Source organism: Lissotriton helveticus, chromosome 2_1 (genome assembly GCF_964261635.1).
Source record: "Lissotriton helveticus chromosome 2_1, aLisHel1.1, whole genome shotgun sequence".
Classification (NCBI taxonomy): Eukaryota; Metazoa; Chordata; class Amphibia; order Caudata; family Salamandridae; genus Lissotriton; species Lissotriton helveticus.
In genome coordinates, this window is record NC_136059.1 from 556,434,382 (window position 1) to 556,457,312 (window position 22,931).

Here is a 22,931-nt window from a genome sequence, read left to right on the forward strand (position 1 = left end):
GGATTAATCCCAGATTTTCTGATTTCTGGTCAATGTGAAACCAGAGAACCTGGGATTAATCCTGGCTTCCCCACTTTCGCAAATTGTTTGATCTTAGGCAAACAAAAATGTAGGTGAGAACCCATGATATTTACTAATCCGCTTGTTAGGTACAAATCAAAACGCCAATTCTGGTGTAAATTGGAGAGTTGTATAAAGGGCAACAACTATAAAAATGGCAAAATACTGAAGACCTAAACAGAGTATTGCATTCCAGGGGCCATCAAAAAGGAATATTACACGTCTGTGATTTTTTAAAGGCCTGCTAGCCCAGATACCAGACGCTGCTGCCCAAACGTTTTAATTGCACAAACACCTGGCCTGAATAAACACCATAAAACCGGACCAAATACAGAAGTATAATTGGGTTGGGGGTGAGGGGGTGGCAGCCCCATACAAACCCTCCTGAAGATCTGCCCTTAGAGAGAGGAGCCGGGCCAGCAGCGAGGACCAAAGTGAAACACAGCAGCAGAGGCAGAAACAGCAAGAAAGGAATTTATTAGATTCCTTTCGTTTTGTTTCTGCCTCTGCTGGAACACACGACTGATGGGTCCCTTGGAAAGATGTAATGCAGGGCACCGGAGTGAAGTGCAGCAGCCGCCCCTGCATTACACAAGCACACTAATGTGTTTCAGCCACCTGGCAGGTGACGTCAGACGTTGCTTGTCTGTAGCACGTCACTACCGCGCCACAGCACACATTACAGCCATTATGTGAGCATGTGTCACAGTGCAAAAATGTGATGCATGCTCACTAGACCTGAAACGCCGACCTGATTGTATGGGTACCGCTACTCTCCTTTGTAAGGAAAAAGTGCCTGTACTCTTAGGGGTAAAAAAAAGAAGTGCTGGTGCTCAGTACTGGTGAACACCGGCCCATTTAAAGCACTGGAAACTGGTGCATATGCACTGCGATTTACTTCCAGCCACACCTAACATGACTCCAGCATCTCTCCCCATGTCCGCTGGCAAAACAGAAAACAAACCCCGACAACTTCAACAGAAAAAGAAACTAAAAATGCTCTCATGTATTTTTCAATAACACCAGCTTTAATTGGCCCTGGTCCTGCAGGTGCTCACCATTGTTAGCTCTAAAAACCTGGTGCTGAAACAAGTGCATATGCACTGCAATTTATTTCCAGCCACACCTTACATGACTCCAGCATCTCTGCCCATGTCCGCTGTGAAAACGGAAAACAAACCCCAACAACTTCAACAGAAAAGGAAACTAAAAATACTCTATTGTATTATTTGATTAATAACACCCAATGTTTAATATTAGTAAAATAAAATGCTCCGTGGTTTTTTAATATCATTTTTAGGTCGAGCCTAGCGCAGCGCGCATGCGCTCTACTAGGAGATGACGTTTTGGAATCGGTCTGCAGAGGTGTGGCGCCGCGGCCAGGGCGACTGACTCCGGAACCTGGGGATCAAGGTTCGATCCCCGGCACCGGCAGCAGATTAGCCCAGCACCATGTGACTCTGGGCAATAGCTTGCTTAATCTTCCCGACGGCCCCCAGCGCCTAGAGACCCTTACGGGTGAGTGTGCGCTTTACAAAATGTGGATTTATTTATTTATTCTAACACTCGTGCGTGTGGCGGCTTCCACCTTGCGGGAGCGAGCAGCGGCGCACAGGGGCCATCTGTTTCTAATTAGTGTGGCCGCGCTTGTTTACATTTGCCTGTCTCGCGGTCGCTTTCACTTTCGTGCCATGCTTGTTCCTGTGTTTGAATTCTACCAATGCCATACACCCATCTTATTACAGGAAGAACGAGGTAAAGTTGATCCTTTGCACTAACCAATTGTGACGAATATTTGTTTTTTTAGTCTTTAGTTCTCTTTAATGCTGTCTACGGCTTTTGATAAATTGTATTTCTCAGGTAGCACATGTGGTGCACATTTAAATTTCTGTCTAGAAAGAGAGTCGGTGAAATGAGTTGCATTCGCCCATTTATCTGGAGCCTCCCTAGGAGGGCTCCTTCTGTCTGTGCCTTGCAGCTCCTCGTCTACTGCTCCCTTTTCAGGCCGAGCCTGCATGTCCGCCCCAGAGTTAATCATTCAGCAGCCTGACAATGTATCCATCTTTATTGGCTGCCATGGCTGGGTTTGGCGGAAAGGGCGTGTGCAGAGGACAAACAATGTAAACAATAAATGCACACAGCTAGGGCTGCTCTCATGCCAAGCTCATTTTTGGTTGTTTTTTTATAAGAGTTTTTGTGTAACCCAAATGTACAGACAATCCAGATATCATCCAATTGAAATTGGTGCTCCTTTTATGGGAAGGATTTGTTGCGTCTCGTTTTGAGAAAAGCATGTAGTTTAAAATACATTTTTAAAAATTTTAAACGAACATTTATGGTAGTTAGATAAATCAGAGCCAGTGGGTGTTTTTTCTGATTTGAATGGTCGTTTCTCTCATTATGTGCGAACCTAAGACGAGCATAAAATGTATAAATAAATCAGTTCGCCCCAAGAGCCATCCCGAGCAAGTGATGCATGGTGTAGTGCTTCGGGGACACTGGTTGCCTCACTTACAACAGCGCTACAGCGACCACCTCGCGCTGAGGAAGGCTAACACAAAGGGGCATAAGAGCTGCTATCACCTCTTTAACCCCGGCAACAACAAGAGCAGGCGGCGATAAATCTTTGTTTGTATTTAAAAGTATATATTGTAAATTAAAGGGAAGTTTTTCCTCTTCTTAATCATGTGGCGTACATTTGTTTTGCTTGCAATCTCCCACACAGTGCTACACGTAGTAAAACCTGTAAATGTTAAGCACCCAGAATAATGTGCTGCATGGCTAAAAACTTATAAGGTCCCACAGGCGAGATCTATTGGCTATTCCAATGCTTGTTAAGTTTGACTGTTGGAATAAAAGTCATACTGCAGTTACCATCAGTATAATTCATAACAGATGCACGTTAAAACATAAACAAAGGCACAGGGCTTTTTTAGGTCAAAATGGAAGTGAAACTGCAGTTAAGATAAGGATAACTGCTAACAGATGCACGCTGAAACAGAAACAAAGCAACAGAGCTTCTTTAGATCAGAATGGAAGACAGACTGCAGTTACGATAAGGATAATTGCTAACCTCCAAACTGAACAAATATCTGAGGTGATGCTGGGAAGTGACACTTGCTTTACCACCACCCACGTAGATCACTACCTTCTGTTAGTATGCCAATTACTAATGATGTTGACACGCTACTTCGACTCAATTGCTTTTATATTGGTCCTTATGATCATACTCCTTAATGTATATGAATGTCTGAAGTAGCTACTGACCTGTCTTTTGTACTACGGCATAATTAATCATTTTTATTCATTTATGTACCACTGTGATATGATAAAAATACAATAAACATATTCAAACAAAAAATAAGGATAATTGCTAACAGTTGCACGTCTCTGTAAACAAGGGCCATCACACGCTACACAGTTTTATGGCCAAACTAAATACTCACTAAGTGAAATCGCCAGAAGGAGAGAAGGGAGGAACTTTTACAACCCAACACCAATACAAAGGCTACATTTTTTAATGGCACATCCAACAGCCACTAGAAAGCAGTTAATTTTTTTATACACATGGAATACAATACAACATGTCTTGCAGACAGCGCAAGCGCTGTCTAGGCTCGACTTAAAAATGAATGTGTCCATATATACAAAAAAAAAGTTAATTCTGTAACAAAACTTGTTCTGATGTTACGTGCTCTGATACACGATGTCTTGGGTCTCATTTGTGCTATATAAAACAAAAACAAAAAAGTATTTGATTTCACCCACACTTTTTTTTCCTTATAGAATATGAAAGCACTTTGATGCAACCCCTCCTACCCCAGCTTCAAAAGAAACCTTAAAATTCACTTACTCACTATTTTTGGGGGAAATTAAATTAAATCCCCGATCTACTCTCTGACTACTTTCCTGAAGCCTCTCCTCCTTCCCCCCTCACCCATTCATCCCCCACTCTCCTCCCTCCCCCTCATGTAACCCCCTCACCCTACTATTTCCAATGAGTCCCTCCTGACTTACTGTAAAATTCTATTTACTACAACATTCTCGCTCTTTAAATTGGTTTTCTGTTCATCCTATATGTATTTTGCTCACTACGTACCCAAAATTGTTCCTTTATCTTTGTCTCACCACCTGTATAACCTGTTTTGTTCATTGCTATGTGTAGCGTTCTAGTGTTTCCCTGTCCGGGAATAACCCTGAATCATCCCCACACTATGTATCACTCTCTGGCCAGGCGTGGCCAGAGAGCTATAAATAAACGGGCCGGAGTTGCACGGGACTTCCGGTCCAGACCAGTAATCTGTGTGTCTGTGTCTTCATTATGCCCAGTGCGGCCAGTTACCATATCTAGACTGCCCCGTAGCTGTGTCGGTGTGAGGGGCCCCCTAAGACGGCACACTGGCAACGAGGATGGGATCTTTGCTATATTGGTCCCAGTAAGGAGAAAAGGCACCCACCGTATAGCCGAGCCCAGCAGCGCTGAGACGCGGTAACGAGGAGCGACGCCCCCTCGGAAGTCGGCTGGTAAGAAGAGCGCAAGGCCGCCTGCATTCTTGGAGGTCCCAGCGGGGATAAAAGAAAAGCAGATCGCGCGCAACCCGGGAAGTGTCTCACAGACACCGGGAAGCACCACACAAGCCCAGTCGACGCGCGCATGTGAGGAAGAGAGAAGGCTCAGGCAGAGCCCGTCCGAGCTGAAGGAAAGCCCGCGAAAGGCAGGAAGACACCGTGCGCAAGCATAGCAACCCCAGGGGGGGGCGAGGAACAGCAAGTGAGCGATTGTAGCGCTCATCAACACAATTCACCCAGGAGCAAGCTGTGGCAGAGGCAAACAGCACAGGGCAGCTAAAGAAACAAGCTGTGGCAAATGCAAATGCCACATTGCAACTAATCAAGACAAGCAGTGAAGAACAGCAATAAGCCAGGAAAACGCACAGTGGCACCCAAAGGAGCAATCAAACACCCTAGAACACCCCAGTGCACAACAAGCATTGGTAAACCGAAGCACCTCAGACCCTGAAAAAGAAAGGAAGACTCCCAGGAGGGGAAGAAAATAAAACAAAAGTCAAGGTCAAGGGAACCCCGAATGCGCCTAGCGTAACGCAGGGGCAAACAACAGAAGGAGCCATACAATGTCGAACACGCCAGGACCCACCGCTCAACAACCAGTGGCACCACCAGTGGTAACGCATCCAATACATTCCCACATTACGGCACTGCCGCCTTTTAGCAAACTCATTGACCCGACCACCGCGTCACCAAGATGGAAAGTATGGGTTAGCCACCTCAACAATTACTTTGTAGCCACGAGGGAAACTGACGGTGCCGTCAAGAGATCACTGCTTTTACACTTTGCAGGTGATGAAATATATAAATTGTTCGAACACCTTCCGAACACTGGTGCCGCCACTGACTACGACGCAGCAGTCAACGCATTAAATGCTCACTTTGACCCCCAACTTAATCCTCACTATGAACGATTCAAACTCAGGCAGGCCAGACAACGAGAAGGAGAGTCGATGGACACGTATCGTGCACGCCTCAGAGAATTAGCAAGCACATGCACAGAGGATGACCAAACCAAAGAAGTAACAGCATAGCTAATCCAAGGGTGTCGCAACAAGACGTTGCGAACACTTATACTGCGCCAGCCCCGGATTACATTCGAGGAAATCCTAATTCTTGCACGATCACACGAGCTGTTGGACCTCAGGGCGACAGCAATGAGGCTGCGCTCCACTCACAAACCGATCAAGCAGTCAATGTCAAAGTGGAACGTGCTGATGCCATTCGAACACCACCTCGCGGACGAAGAGGCCTTTGGCCTGCAAGGTCGACGCGACGGACCTCGTGTGGATGGTGTGGACGGGAAGAACATCCTCAAGACAGCTGCCCAGCAAGAGGGAAATCGTGCTCAAAATGTGGAATCCCGAATCACTTCGCGAGTGTATGTCGAGGAGGCTCACCAGGAGAAGCAACACGGAAAAAAGCCACCAACAGGAGCAGTAAGGAATTTAACACTGGAGGAGCCAACAACATCAAAGTCGAACAGGATGCTCACCCGCGGCCCGCAGTGGTTGGATGACGCGTCCACAGAAGAAGACGAAGAATGTTACTTCGTGTCATTTGCAAGCGATCTCAAGAAGAGACGACGGCCCCAACCCAAATGCAACATCGAGATTGATGGATCCCCGGTGACTGGCCTAATTAACACCGGAGCAACGGTTAACGTAATGGGGTCACAACATTATAAGAGACTAAACCCGAGGCCACCCCTCACTCCCTCAAAGCTCAAGATTCTGACGTACGGAAGCCAGACTCCACTGCCTTTAAAAGGAAAGATGACTGTCGGGTGAAGTCAGAGAATCAGGAGGTTTCCGGACGGGAGGGTCAGGGCTGTTCTCATTGACAGCTACACCAAGTAACTGATCGTTGAAGTCCTACCATCCACATCGTTTAATAATCTACAACCAGTCTTGGAAAAATCGTTCGCTCTATTTGGCCTACCACATTTTTTTTTTTTTGTAGAGTTTTATATAGCGCGAACTAGACCCGAACCGAATCAGGTATCAGAGCGCTTTACATAGCACAAGTTAAGTTTTTACATGAGGACACACACTTTCATTTTTTTAGGCACGTGGAGATTAAGTGATTTGCCCAGAATCACAGGAGATTTTTGGCGTCGTTACCGAGACTCAAACCTAGATCCCCAGGTCCGAGGACGAGCGCCTTAGCCGTTAGAAGACAACGGGCCCCCATTCCAGGGCAATGAGTTTAGAGATTTTCTGACACGCCTCGGAGTTAAGCACCACCGGGTAACCCCTCAATTGCCACAGGCAAATGGCGAAGTAGAGCGATTTATGCGCACAATAAACAAGGTATTACGAATTGCAACAGCTGAAGATACAGACCCCGAACGTGCGCTACAACAGTTCCTGAGGGAATATCGTAGTACGCCCCATTGCACGACGCTGCGGTCCCCACGGTCACTCATGCTGGCCGGACCTAGTCTAGACATGCTTCCCATGGCTGAGGGATGGAGACCAGGACCCTATGACCCGTTAATGGCCCAGGCGAAGAAACAGGGGGTCAACGACAGAGTAAGCAGACGACGCAACGCAAAAATCTGCGCAATACTGCCCGGGTGTTCTGTGCTACTACGGAATCTCTGGAACTCAGGGAAGTTTCGAACTCCCTACGAACCCGGAGTGTGGGTGGTGAAGTCAGCTAATGGGACAGCTGTGACTGCCGAGAGAAACGGCGAGACCGTGACAAGAAACGTCTCATGGTTCAAAAGAATTCAAGCTGCAGCTAGAGCCCAGCCCATAGTACCTCTGTCAGAGCTCCCCGAAGAACAGTTGGCCGAGGCAGAACCCATAGTGGATGAAGCTCCATCGCTAAGTCCTGCTAAATCACCAGTACCCGAGGCTCACAGCCCTGATCATCTGGCCAACGGTGCAGGACCTAAAAGTCCAAGAGGCCAACGATATTCCCACAGGCATCAGTATAGCCTCCGGCCGAACCCCCGGCCAAGCCACAGATTGGCAGACTTCGTTTACTGAAATGTTTGGACAGTAATTTGTTTCATATACCAACTTGGGAAGGGATGTAGCGTTCTAGTGTTTTCCTGTCCAGGTATAACCTGGAATCATCCCCACACTATGTATCACTCTCTGGCCGAGCTATAAATAAACGGGCCGGAGTCGCACGGGACTTCCGGTCCCAGACCAGTAATCTGTGTGTCTGTGTCTTCATTATGCCCAGTGCGGCCAGTTACTATATCTAGACTGCCCCGTAGCTGTGTCGGTGTGAGGGACCCCCTAAGACGGCACACTATGGTTGTTTTTCTTGTTTATTTCCACTGCTGATGTAAAGCACTCTGATACCCTCGGGTGAAGCTAGCGCTATATAAAACCTTCAAATAATAAAGAAATATATAATTTCAGACTACCAACAAAATAGAACTTTTAATAAGAACTTCTCAGTGCCGCATGTTAAAGAAATGCACTTTTTTTTAAAAAGAAACTTTATCATTTTTAGTGGTTTGTTGCATGATTTACATAGCAAATATTTTCAGAGCTCGTCTCGTGTACGGGCTCTGACTAAGATCCGAGCCAGACCATTGACTAGCTCGGCTCTCCCCGCTAACTTGTTAACTCGCCCACATCTACAATCAACCCCATGGGGTTAGTGTGGCTCTTTCATACACAGCCACGGTTTGTTATTCGATGGTTCTCGCTCCGTGGATTTGCTACCGTAGTCTTTCTATGTCTATTTACTGCGGGGAAATGCAGATTGCTTCTGTTTCCACTTGCCTGTGTGGAACAATAGTCTTTCTTTTATCTCATTTACCGAACCGTTGTCACCTAAAAAAAATAGGAGACATCTGTAGAAAGACTTCAGTTCAAATATTACCCTTGATGCTTAAAAAACACTTTAATGTTCTCTTTTTGAGATAAACAATTTTTTTTCGCTCCGCTTTTGAGTTTCTCCGACAGTAAATGAAAAGAAAAAGTTAATGTAGCCCATCCATGTCATTGTGTGGGCTGGGATAGCTCTCCGCCGTCATCGGAGATTTATTCTTACTTCCCGTTTCCGGTAGTTTAGCAGGGTGTCGCATGTGCGAGGTTTTGCTGGTTGTGTAAGTTGCTTCATTTTCACTTGGAGGTGTCTGTTGGTCGGTGTAGCAATAAAATGTTTTTCCAAACGTTTAAATAACTTTTCGTTTTGCAGCTGGTTGCATTGAATAGCTTGAACTATTTTAAGATTCTGGGGACGAAGCGTTTTGTCGGTCAGTCTATTAGTGGCAACGTGGCCTCTCTTACTGCATATTGGACTTTCGCATGCAGTACATCTAAACTGTACAGGGGACATTGAAAACGCTGCATTCTGTAATTAATCTCTGTTGCAAAGCTACCGGCAATGCTTTTAGGATTTCTCCCTCGCTGGCAGTTTGAATATACAGTGAAGCGAATAACTTCCATTGAGCGGAGGCCCACTGTAATTTGTTTTTTATTTCTCCTGCAATTTTCCGCCCAGTGGCAGGGACACTGTTTTGTATACTATATGCTGCAAAGGCCTGATGCTGGAACATGTTGGCGCGTTTTATATTCACGGCCTTTCTCTGTTAACTTTTTACGTCTTGAAAACATCAGTTTTAGTAACCTATGCACAAATCAACAGAATGCCCATGTGATTTTTGTTATATTATATTCGTCTGCATACATATATAGGTTCCTTCCCCTTTAAATTAACACCTTATCTTGGATGGTAGGAATATTTGAATCTTGTTTCGTTAGCATCTATAACCTCTTTAGTTATCTAAGTAAATGTCTCCTCTAGTACCATTTTTGGGTGGATTTAATGGTTTTCGGAGGACTGAGAAGGTAAAGCAGTTATTGGTACTGCTTATTACTGGTTATAGCCTCCAAAAGTAAAATGATGTAAAAGCAGTACAGGTTCTCTTCTACTGATGAGAGATTAAAAACTGCATTTTGCAAATACATTGGTTAACATTTCGTACTTTTTTTGTTTCGTTTGTAGTTTTCAACAGGCCTGTACGTGTTATACTGTTGTGAGCAGTCCTATACGTTACTCGTAATTGGATATTTTTATGTTTTTTTGAAAGGCCTAGCGATGTCCGGGACCAGCTTTAAAGGGCGTGGAATAGTAGCATTTTAGTTCCATGTGACCATTAATATCTTTAAACCATATTTTCTTTTATTTTACAGGTTGTGGTGCCTCCCTACTTCAAACGTTTTTCCGTGTTACATGCGAATTCCGGAAACAAATGCAACTGCTTCACAGTGCAACCTAAAATTGATATTACTCAGCGTTCAAAGGTAAATGAACAGAATAATTGTGTTCCGTATTAAAAATGCATAGAACACTTAGGAAATCAAGTTGGGATTAACGGCCATACTCTGAATTCTGAACTGCGGGAGAGGTTGATACAAATGCAAATTACTCTGATCCATTTAATGTATTTCAACGCAGTTTGAGTATAATTCAGCAATGAATGCAGAATTTCAGTTGTAAATGTGCTTCTTCAAATGCAATAGGTTCCCACCGCACATGACTACTTAAAATTACTTTGTGTGCAGCTGAACTTCGATGCTTTTTTAGAGAGCTCCTGCCCGAGTGTATATTTGTTAATTATTCGAGCTCTGAGTTATGTTTTTTATATTGTGACCCAGATAAAATACAAATGATTGTATTTTACATGCATCGGTTTACTTGCCAATCTAAATATTTGGATTTTATGCCTATTTAGTGGGTTCGATTTTCTTTAGTTATTAACTTGCTATTCAGTCTCACTTTTTCACCTGTTCAAAAATGTCGGAACAAACCATACTTGCTAAGAAAAAACTGCACTAGAGCATAGACAACCTTTATGCAACAAATGTTAAAACAGATTCTTTTTTTAATGTATGGCACACTCCAGGCCTGATTACAATGTCTGTTGGAAAGCCTCCGACCAACAGTTGGATTCCCCTAGACTGTGTCAAAACCCATCAGATTTGTTTCCAACCGATTACGATGCTCGCAGTTGGAAGGGGGACCGTTTGGTCATTCGGTATCGGTTCCGAACACATTCGGAGAACCAGTCGGTCGGTGCCGATTCTTACAGCTCTGTGTACAGCGTTTCCGACCGATTACGATGTAGGATTCCAACATAATTTCCGACTGACACAAAAAAGCTGTCGGAAACTGACTTTTAGGGTCCCTTGAAGGCCCCCCCTTTCATCCTGAGGCCTCCGGTATGGGGTTGACGTGGTACCCAAGGGACCCCCTTGTAAAACCAGGCATGGTGTGGCAGCCACCATGGGGTGCCTGTGCCAGGGTGCAAGGTTTTCCGCAGACCCCCATTTCCCATTAACCTTTTCAGCGCGACCGCGTTTCCCCCTCCGGTGCTGGGCCGCAATAGAAACGGGCGTGGTCATGACGGAACGGTTCCGTCATGAGCATGGAAGGGGTTAAAGTCAATAGGAGTCATTCCGATCGGTCTTCGAAAGCATCATAATCGGTCTAGAGGAACTGCTGACCGCGAGTTAAACGGAATCGAAACCAACAAGAAGTCAGGCGGTTTCGTTTCTGACCGACCTCGTAATCTGGCTCTTTGTGTGAATAATTTAAGAGCAACTGAGTAAAAATCGCACACAGCAGTATATACTGACCTAAAGTACCTTGGTGTAAACTAAAGCCTAAACATCCTGTCAACCCACGTGAAATAGTTTCTCTGTACTTTTTGGCTCTTATAGTGTGGCACTTTTGCCTTTGGAGTGTTTTTTGCTGCTTTTTGTACCGTCATTGCCTTGTCATTGATGGGTGTTAGTTGTGTTGTAGGTGTAATTCTGTATTCACTTTTAACTTCTGCCACCTTACTATTACCTTGTTCTGCACTTTTTCTACATATTCCAGTGCCACCAATGCAAATAAATCAAGCGTATTCTCACTCTAGTTTTATTCACTTTTTAAGCATATGGAGGATTGAGAAAGTAATGCTGTTCTTTGTACTGCTTATTACTGGTTATAACCTCCAAAAGTAAATCAATGCAAAAGCAACACAAGCTTCTCTCCTGAGAAGTTTTAATGCTTTTTGCATTTACAATGTGTGTATTGTGCATTTTCTCTATTTTCTGTCAATATTAAATGTGCTTACTGCTTTTTAAAGAATAGAACTATCTATACTGTTTCAGTTGATTCTCAAAATTGTCAGTGTGAGGGACGTTGCCTTTGGGGGATCACATTTGTGAAAAATACAGACTTTTGTTTGTTGGAAAATCTTGAAGCATAGGAGAAAAGGTATATTTGAAAATGCAATTTTTGCAGAAAGTCTTCCAGTTCACTGTAGGATGAGCACTTATGCATTAGGGACGATGGTGCTTGGAATCAGGCCAAAAGCACATCACAATCCAATGCTCACGCAGATCGCAGCCAAGTTATCCCTCATTCTTGTCTCTACTGCACATCACATGTATGTGTCCCATCATGCAATTCAAGAAATGAGACTTTTGCTTAATCTACACTTAATTATCCTACCCTCTGAATTTTATGAAATTACAGCAAGTGAAATGAGGCGGATGACAAGCTGCATAAGTAGAACTACGTTTGCATGTAATCACTACATATAAAGCATGTATGATTTTGTACTTGTTTTATAGTTAATTGATATCCGACTCAGAACCTAAAACTAGGATGAACACAATTGAAGAGCTATTGCCCAACTTAAATATATTTTTAAAAACCGAAGAGAAGGCATACTGTGCAGTACTCTTTATTCTTCCTGAATACACCACTGTAATACTGTACATCAAAAGATCACTGAACACTTGCTTGTCTGGACCATTGCCTTTAAGCAATGCATATAGAAGTCAGTCTTCTTGGCCGGCAGTACCCGGGAAATATCAACCGACTAAAACACATTCCTAAGGCATTGTCTGGTACAGTTAGCTAGCAACATTGCACATCAAATCAAACGCCTTTCCTCTTCCAATAACTCGCACATATAGAACAGAAGAAACAGTCACATCTGCTGCTGTGGATTTACTAAGAAAGCAAAACAAGAGCCAAAACTGGACTTGATTTTATATATTCAAACCGTAACCTTTATGAATCAAACATACCGGTCTGTTTTTTACTTACATCACTAGTTGAATTTTTATTTTTCACTAGTAGAACATTTTGATTTTCTGTCTTTTTTAGTCATAACAAGAAATACTTATGCATGTACAAAACATTTACAAAACTATACATGGCAAAACAAACACAATTACATGTATTTACAAAAACATTTTTCACATCCTACCAACAACATTCATACTTCAGGCATACCACTATACAAAAAAAGAGAGACAAAGTACTATGGACCTTTGTCAAAACAATACAATCCTGTAACCATATAAATGTTATTATCTCTGTCTATTTACAAGCTTGTTTTGTAATAAATATACTTTGGAGGCAAATCCTTATCTAAAGAAGAATCAACCCCATGGTTATTTCTAATTGACAAAGAGTCCAGTCGGGTCGACGCGTTTCAAACCCCTAATTGTGGCGTTCTCCTCAGGACCAACACTTTCTACAACAAAAAAACAACAATACAGAACCATTAAGAGAGTCTGCTAGCACCAAATTAAAAAAATGCACAATCCACCAGTCGGCAAAACCGCCATACCTTATCAATGTGGTCTGGCACCACTGACCAACAAAGAAGTGGTAGGTAATCACCAATTTCCAGTATTCCACTAAACAGAAAAACACAACATAAGACTGTGTATCACAGACATTATTTGCAAGGTTTTTTGAGGCAAACCGTGAGTATGTTGGACTAACCTGTGGATTTACTGACATCTGCCATTGAGATTCTGGACAAAGGATACATAGACCAGTTAATGTTACTAGATATTTCTGAGGCAGTTGTTGCCACACAACATTTGATTTTATAATCTAGGAATTTAAAGGGGATTGATTCTGAGACGCAAATGTTTTGTCATTCAGAGGGATCCAGGTGTGGCATAACTGATTACTCCAGAGGCCGGGGCTTCACTGTTCAAACCCCGATGGCAGCTCTGGGAGAGGTGTGGCGCCGCGGCCAGGGCGACTGACGCTGAAATCTGGGGACCACGGTTCGATCCCCGGCTCCGGCGGCAGGTTAGCCCAGCACCATGTGACTCTGGGCAATAGCTCGCTTAATCTTCCCGACGGCCCCCCAGCGCCTAGAGACCCTTACGGGTGATTGTGCGCTTTACAAATGTGGACTTTACTTTACTTTACTTTGCTCAGCACTGTGTAACTTTGCAATAGCTCACTTAATCTCCCCGACGGCCCCCAGCTCCCTGAGACCCTTAGGGGTGAATAGTTTGCTATTAACAAATAACAGATTTTATTTATTTTTGAGTAATAATGAAACCGTGGTCTATTTAAGGGATCGACTTGATTACATTGTACCAGTCTTCTGTCGAGGCCTCCATGAATCTTGCTTGTCACCACTTTAAACATTATGCGCAAACCATACATGCAATAGGAATGTCCCTTTGGGTCTTCAACTAGTGATGCAGTGTTCAGGTCTTCTGACCATCTCTTCCATCTTTACTGAGCTCAATCCCAGGAAAACGGCTGTTACCGAAACACGTTATGAATGCCTGAACGTGTAAATAAAGAATATTGCGTACCTGAAGTGGAGTTTGCGCCCTTCTATTGCATTGAGGAGAAGGTGAAGGAGGGGCAAACTTTGGTGTTTTGGACATATATATAATCTCCATCCTACTGGCGATCACCAGTAGGTAGTTATAGTTGGGAACAAAGCTTCCATGGGAAAAGCATTTTTTTTGTTGTGCTAGTAACTTTGCTGCCGCTTGACTAACTTTGAAGACAGTTAAAAAAAAAAAGTCCCTTTTATGGTTCAGCTGCTGTGTTGAAAGTTTCAGGGTGATCTGTCAAGCAGCAGCCGAGGGGGGAAAAAAAGGGGTTTTCCAAAAACTCACTTTCCCCATGTTATGATAATGGGGATTTTTAATTTTGAAAGGAAATGCACCAAGGTTGGCAGAAAGCTAGATGTTGGTCCACAAAAAGTGCCTTTTGTGATTGGGTATAAATCCGTTCAGTAGTTTTAGAGATATTTAAGTTTTAAAAATATAGATATCTGGTAGCCTGAAATCCTACTGAAATTTGGCTGCAAACACTTCAAGCAGGAAGTGTTGGCAGCCATCTTGGTAAGTGGCTTGAAGCAGAGTCCCACAAAATGTAAAAAGGGTGCAGGGAAGAAACATTCTGATACCCTAGGCCTCTCTTTGTGCGGAGGGGGAGTTCACATATTACCTCACTGATGACATCTCAAATGACATCATCCTCAATCACTATCACACCCCCATAGAAACTTTCGTACACCCATTCACTAACTCATTCAGACCCATACCAGTAGTTACCCATTCACTGATTCCTAGAGCTACACACATCCATTCATTCACCAATAGTCACTCATACACCTCCACTCACTAATACAGCCACTGACATATCCACTCATACAGCCACTCAGTCATCCATAGAGCTACTCACACTCACAAAATCACAGCCACTTACCCATACAGCTAATCATACAGATACTAACATGTACTCACTCACCTATAGTCACTAACGCAAGTGCCCTCACCCATACAGCCACTTACATTCACTTGCTCACCCATAGTCACTCCTATACCCCATCATTCGCATATACTGCCTTTCACATACCTAGTTACCCATATATACCACTGACTCATCCGCTCAATCACTCACACATTCCTCCATACAGCCCTTCACACAAACTTACTAACCCATACAGCCACTGACTGACTACCTTATCCATACAGTCAGTCATTCACCCAGACACCCATACAGGTACTCAGAAAAACAATTACTCACCCATACAGCCACTCACATACCCACTCACCCACCAACCCATACAGCCACTTAAACACCAACTGACAGACCGATACATTCACACCACCATTCACTGAGACACCAAATCACTCAATTTTACAGTCCGTCACGAACCCACATAATCATCCATACAGGCACTCGTACACCCACTGTATACCTTTGGGAGGGGGGGTGTATATGTCACATTTTTATGTATATGATCAAATATTTAAAAGCCTTTAAGGTGAGGGTGAACTTACTAAGGAAATGCTGTGAGCTCAGCTTTCCTTGCTGATAATGGTTCCAGTATAAAAGAAAGATGTACCAGTGTGCAAATTTTGACATTTTGAGGCTGTTTTTAATACTACTAAAAACAAGCATTTACAATGCAACGGTTTCGCCTTTGGAAAAGTTAGAGCTATTGGCATTGTAAAGGACAACATTTTTATTTGTGTTGGCTTTGAAAACATAAATAAATGGCATTGTCATTTACAAAGCCAATAGCCTAATCTCTTGCAAATGCGACACCTATTGCATTTGCACCCACACACACAAAACCGGGTCACAAGCAGGCAACAGAGGCACACACAAAACCGGGTCACAAGCAGGCAACAGAGGCACACACAATCAACAAATGCTTTTCCCAACTGTCAAAATATACAAAAGTGTTAAACATTTCAGGCCCACATGGCATCTTTTTCAAACCTTAATATCTCATTAACTACTGAACAGATTTATAAAGTTGTATTGTAAAGGACAACATTTTTATTTGTGTTGGCTTTGAAAACATAAATAAATGGCATTGTCACTTACAAAGCCAATAGCCTAATCTCTTGCAAATGCGACACCTATTGCATTTGCACCCACACACACACAACCGGGTCACAAGCAGGCAACAGAGGCACACACAAAACCGGGTCACAAGCAGGCAACAGAGGCACACACAATCAACAAATGCTTTTCCCAACTGTCAAAATATACAAAAGTGTTAAACATTTCAGGCCCACATGGCATCTTTTTCAAACCTTAATATCTCATTAACTACTGAACAGATTTATAACAAAACTAAAAAAAAGCACACGTTGTGTGTAAAGATCTATATTCATGCGAACTTTGGCATGAAGGCATTCACTGGTTGTTGATATTGTTGTAAACAAAATATCCTATGGGAGTTAAAATAGGAAGTCACGGGTTTGCCCAGTCCCTCGGCTCTTAACTTTGAACCCCTGCGGGAATTTGCAGCGTCTGCATCTGGGGCCTTCTGGTTCACCAGGCTCAAGGCACACCACCTACCCCAGAAAAGATATGTCAGCCAGCACCGTTTGACATTAGTGCAGCAAGCACTTCGTACGCGGACGATCGTCTTTAAAACTGAATGATGCCAAATATGTATTAGCGTCTGCATCTGGGGCCTTCTGGTTCACCACGCTCAAGGCACACCACCTACCCCAGAAAAGATATGACAGCCAGCACCGTTTGACATTAGTGCAGCAAGCACCTCGTACGCGGACGATCGTCTTTAAAACTGAATGATGCCAAATATGTATTTGCTGGAGTGTTTTACTGCACAAATCATTCCTTTGAAACTGAGACACGGGTAGACTCTACATTACGTCTTTTCATTCATTTAAAAAAGTGACCGAACAACAAATATTGGGTCATGGTGCATACAGACAGAGGTGATAATCTTTTAAACAGGACACACGATGTCGTAATTACAATCAGGCTGCATAACGGAGCCCTGTATTCTTCCGTGATAAGAAGGGTTTACGTTCTTCCTTGAAGTAATCAATAGGATAAAATATGCTCAAATTGAACGTAAACTATGTTTCTGAAGCATCCTTGTTTGCCAGGATTTACAGTCAACGAGTGTCTCGCTCGGCCTCCATCACTCGAGGGGTTATAGCTTCATTTAGGAAGGTTCAGCTTTGGGCCTGCCTGGTACCAAGGGGAGGTTGGTGTCTTTCTGTTGAATTGCCACGGTCGGTTACGGTCACGGCCACTGGCGTTTGCAGCAGGTGTTGCGTAAATACCAAAATACTTGCACAAAAAATGCCGCCTATACCACATTGTTTGCGGTTTCTTACTACATAATTCAGCCAATCCTGCCCCATAATGTGGTGTTCCAGCGCGGCATACTTTCAGTTTGGGTGTGTGGTGTGGAAAGGTGCTTTCGCTCCATGGGGCACTGTGCGATAGTGATAAGATTTGATTCCAAGCACCGGTTTGCCTTACGAGTGTAAGTTTATATTAAGGCACACAACACCCCTCGATTCTGTGTCCAAATTACAAAAAGATGATTCACTCTGGTGGCACACATTCTTGGCTGTGAGTACTACCGGAGTAAGTCCCACCTGCTCCTAGCAAACTTTTTGCGAAGTGGGCGACGTTTAGACTGGAGATCTGTGATGGAAGGTGTGTTTCAACCTCATAGCAGAGCAGTGGCCACCTCTCATCCACCCGGGGAGGGCTGCAGAAATATAGGACCTGGTTCACAAGGGGCCTCGCACTTGTGGGGGAGGCCCCGCAAAGGGGGGGGTCTCCGTAGTAAGAGTTCTCATTGCAGAGATTCGCCCCGAGTGCGAGCCCCTGTGTAATCAGCCTCATACATTTAAAATGTTGAAAAGCCTTTAAAAAATGTATCAATTTTATAAACAACACAGATTTGTCAGCAATCAAAAATGAATCCATAAAACATTTCGGTGTAAAAAATGACTAGACGTTTTTCCTGCTAAAAGTACGTTTTGGTTGAGATTTTTTTTTCTTCAATACAAAAAAACATTTCTAGACGTTTTTCTCACAGAGCATGCAAACTTGCGTTTTAGAAAAAAAAGTAATGAAAAATGCAGCATTGCACAGGCCACCTGCGAATTCTAAAGATTGGATTTCACTGTCGAATTAATAACCAAGTAGAAGTTGAATTTATAGAAATTCTCACATAAGAAATGTGGCTGTTTCGCTAGCGTGTGTTGAGTAGTTTGGTGCTGTTTATAAACACTCGCAGCCTATTTTCTGGTGCGTTCTAAAGGTCTTTGCATACTTTGGTGAAACTCTTAGTGCTCGATCAGGTGAGCGGCCTCAGATTCATCAGCTAATTCAACAGGTACCCGAGAGAGAAACGGTTTCGCTCAGGGTCAATAGTGCGGTCCAGTGCAGAAGCCGGGAATACTACTCCAGTCTCCTGGTTCCCCGGTCGGCACTTTAGCCAGAAGACGACACTATTCGGTGTGTTAAAACAGTTTCTTGGATTGGGGAAAACTGTTGCAATTCTTTACAAAGTGCCAGTAGCAAAATTAAATCCAAAACATTTTGTAAAACTTTAAGAATTGTAGGGCTGATTTACAAGCCCCTTGCGCCACTTTTGCGTCATTTTTAACATGTTAAAAAATGACGCAAAAGTGGCGCAAGGGGCTTGTAAATCTGCCCCTGTGTATTTTGTTATCACTTAAAACAATCACAAAATCCTATACGGTCAACAAGAGCACTCTACAGTCGGAAATGCGCCGTGAAACTGAGTGGATGCACTTTAAGGCAGTTCATAGTGTATTTGATCAGGATAAATTGTCAAACGGATAAACAGATATTCGAATAATGCCGACAGTGTATGAACTAGGCCCAACAACCGAGCGAGACCGTCCGGGTACTTCTAGGAAACTCGGTTTGATCGCCGCTGTTCTTGGCAGATCCTACAGAAGACTTGGGACGCGAGAGGAGCGCCCTCTGCCGGCACGTCACCAGTCTCGTCTTTGTGACATTGGTGTTGGAAGTTTCTGTCTGACGAGTGTCGCTCGGTCTTTCATCCGTGCGACTAGGGGAACATTAGGGGCTAATCGAGGTAAAGCTACAGGGGCGCAAACAAACAGGGGAAATGCATGCTGTCCAATGTATGCTGCTTCTTATTCGAAAACGGAAATAGCACTGTTAGCCCCGTCCACATAGCATAAGAGTTTGGCAACACGGAAAATTAAAGAAAGTTTGAAACGGTTATAAAGAAATTGTAACTGAAAAATGACCTTTGCACGGGTAATTACAGGAGGCTCAGAGGACAAAGACAGCGGGCCTTTGGATGCCACAGCAGGGCTGGCTAAGAATGGAAAAAAAAGTCAGGTCCCGGGCCGGCCAGCCAATCACAGCGCGGCCCGGGGAATGACGTCACGGGGGTGTCCTGGGCCGGCAGCCAATGACAGCGCGGCCCAGGACAAAGGGGCGTGGCTTAAAAACCGAGAAACTCCCCCCGAATCGCGTTTTCACGAGAAAGCGTGACTGACAGCCTCTGTCTCCCAATGGCTAGCCTCCATTTATGGAGCTAGCCAATGGGAGACCGAGGCGGAACCAAAGCCCATATGTAGGATCATCAGATTTCGCCGTGGACGGAGCAACTGCTTTGCAGTTGCAACGCCCAGGGCGAAACCTAAAAACCTGTGATTATATGAGGGAAAGTGCAGAAGCATGTGGGGGGGGGGGGATTTCCTAAACACTTATGTAACTTTAGATATAAATTATCTTAAACCTCATTTAGTAACATTTGTTCCGAACATGGCAATATTTTTAAAATCAAGTTCCTTAGTGGAAAAGCAGTGTATACACAAAGTGCAACATGAAAATAACTTCGGATCCCAGTTCTTTAAGTGAGTTAAAAAAAACTGCTCCTGCAGGTATGTCCTTACAGTGCTGCAGATTTACGACTCCAGGATTAAGGTTATAATAGGAGGCATGGAAACCATACAGCAACAAGCTTTTTGTGTATTACAAATTCACATGCACAAATATACAAATCTGTATTTGCTCTTAAAAATAAAAATCTGCTGAGAAATGTCAAATTAATTTTCACTGGAAAAGCTTTTTCGCCACCCTAGAAAATGTTTTACTTCTGCCCTTGTCGGAAGGAACGTTCCAACCAGTTCCAGTGTGGGAAGAGACTGGAGAGGAGCTGCTGAATAACTTTAACCATGTATGCTGATGTGTGCACACAGATTCACAGGTCATCCTAGCATTGGAACTGCTGCCTCTCGCCTAATTCCATCCCCTGTATGTAGATTTTCAGAAAAGTGGAAAAATAATAGCCTTGCTAGAATCCAAATTGCGATATAATACATCCCCTGAAATCAGAGAGGGTATTGGATAACTGATGTGATGAGAAATTTGCCGTAGAACGTCCCCCTCACTGGCACCAAAAGGGATCAATTGATTCTGTTTCTGAACAAGTAGATATTTTATAAAATTCCATACCAGCCCTGTTCAATTTCTGAGAAACAAACAAAAAAAATTAGAAACACCGCTTGGAAATTCAGTTTTCCTGGCAGCGCTTCTGTACCAGGGGAAGACCTTTCGGTGCAACAATCCAGATCAATAAATATTGTAGGTGGTCCTCCACTTGAAATATGGAGGTGCGACTTCTGCAGAACTAGCGGGCTGTCCATCTAAGGCTTAACTAGCCCCTTTGTGAATATTGGTGTATTCCTTCTAGGGAAGGACCCTTTATTAAGAAGAATGCTGTCACTGATGCAACACTGGTGCTCGTGTCATGCTGGTTCAAATTTCACAATATGTGCTATCACTTGCCTTGTCTTCCCATCTCAAGGCAGTAGTCACTCACCGTAGATGCAGTCTTTTCATTGTTGGCCTGAAAATTATGAAACCCCTTGCCTACTTTTTGTTGCTGTACAATCAACACTTCATTCATAGAGCTGAAAATGCATCTTTTTCAGTAGCACTGCACATTTAACACTGCGTCTTACAAATTCAGTCCTAGCGCCACGATCCCTTTCGGTAAACATGCAATTACCAGTTTTTCATTTGATGTAATGTTGAGTCTCTATGTTGCACTGCGGTTAACAAGGCTTTGAGTTTTGCTGTCCGTATTAAAGCCCAAATGTGCATGCAAGACTTTTCTGGCAAAAAAATAGAATATGAAAGCTGTTGAAGAACTGGGTGATACTACAGCATCCGAAGGGCAGACTGACTCTTGCATATTCTCTTTGGGAAGCAAAAGAAGTGGTTTAATTTGCCAAATTCACAATGTGTTGTGTTGGCAACAATTGGAAATGCTGAGTTCTTTTGAATTAAGATTGCCATACTTGAAGTGTTTTTTGTTGGGTTTTTTTAATGGATTACGTGATGTGCTTTCTTTATTCTGATAGTGCTTTCCTTATTCTAATAGATGTCAGCAATTATTACGGGATTCAGCACATGGACCAGAGGACCACTTGTCAAAAGCATCTTCTGCCTAGACCAGCAGTAACAAGTCCACGATTCGTGTACTCTTTGTTTCCATGATCACTTCTATTTTAGATTTCCTTACTCGAGCATTATATATTTTATAAGTTGTGCAGTCAGAGCAAATTTGTATGAGACCACAGCTTCATTGGACATCATAGAAACTTTAAAACAAATCCAAGATGAACAGCAAAAATGCGAAACACTTCAGACTCAAAACAACTATTCATAACATTTAATGAGTGCATGGTAAGTAAAAGCAGGTTCATGGGTATGCTGACTTTTCCTTCTTTCTCTTCACTCTTATTCCTATTTAATTCTCTAAAACTGTTACACTCTGAATCATTCTTTTTAATTTTACAGGAAAAATAAATATTTTAAGTTGACATTTTGTTTTGGTGTTCTTTCAAAGAAGTGAATTAATAAGAGCTCTTTAACATATAGAAGGTAAAGATTTCTTCCAAATTAAGTGGAATCAAGGTGGTTCAGCCAGGAGACAATTTAATTCCCCCCCTCCAACAAAACGTTGACAATATGTAGTACACTGTTACTTCCATTTAGAGGTAACCTCCCCAACAACTTATAAAAATGTGTAAGGAGGGCAAATGATGTGCTGGAATCATTTGTTAAATTGTTGAGCCAGTTGTTACAGGAGTACTCCCAAGTTTAGGATATCAGGCCAAGCGGTACACCTGCCAGACGTGCAAAACAAGAATTCTCTGTCTGAAGCTCCTCTATCTTATTTCACCTTGCTTTTGCATTTCCTTTTGACGTATTGTTTGTCTACTGAAGCACTCTGTAGCACCTTACTCAGACTACTGGAGAGAAATGAAAGTGTGCTTGCAGAAATGGTATTTCTCTCACCCATAAAGGGGTTCAAGGCATGCATGCATAAAATCTTCTGCCCCTAGTCTGCTATATTTGTTTTTTGGAAGCACATCAACAGCCTATCCTTCATGTTCTTTTGAGGTGTCCACATCGAGAGCGTACTTTAATTGACTGCATGGTCTGGCGTAATATCTCTCCAGCTCGTGCCCATCCCTTTTATTTATTGACCAAGTGCAGTGTGATAGATCTGCCCAGATCTTGTGCTCGAAGTATAACAATACTGAAGCTTGTAACTCAGTAATGACATCCAACTAGGGCAAAAATTATCTGGGTTTGCTTCTATTCCCATTTAGACTAGTGCAGGCGTGGCAGTTTGGGCTCAGCTGTTCCTTTGGGAGCAGTGCGAAGTCTCAATATATGGCTGGACCAAC

At 43.3% G+C, this 22,931-nt stretch overlaps 1 long non-coding RNA gene and 2 other non-coding genes across 3 annotated transcripts; all 3 read left to right on the forward strand.

Annotated features, from left to right (window-relative positions):
* Positions 1-8,657: 8,657 nt before the first annotated feature.
* On the forward strand, positions 8,658-22,052 carry LOC144819425 (uncharacterized). Its single transcript, XR_013607359.1, has 3 exons — positions 8,658-8,701; positions 9,792-9,902; positions 21,617-22,052. It is a non-coding gene; the product is annotated as an uncharacterized LOC144819425 (long non-coding RNA).
* LOC144820619 (small nucleolar RNA SNORA47) lies at positions 9,432-9,567 on the forward strand. The gene has a single exon (XR_013607896.1). It is a non-coding gene; the product is annotated as a small nucleolar RNA SNORA47 (small nucleolar RNA).
* LOC144820620 (small nucleolar RNA SNORA47) lies at positions 11,544-11,674 on the forward strand. Its single transcript, XR_013607897.1, has one exon. It is a non-coding gene; the product is annotated as a small nucleolar RNA SNORA47 (small nucleolar RNA).
* Positions 22,053-22,931: the final 879 nt, after the last annotated feature.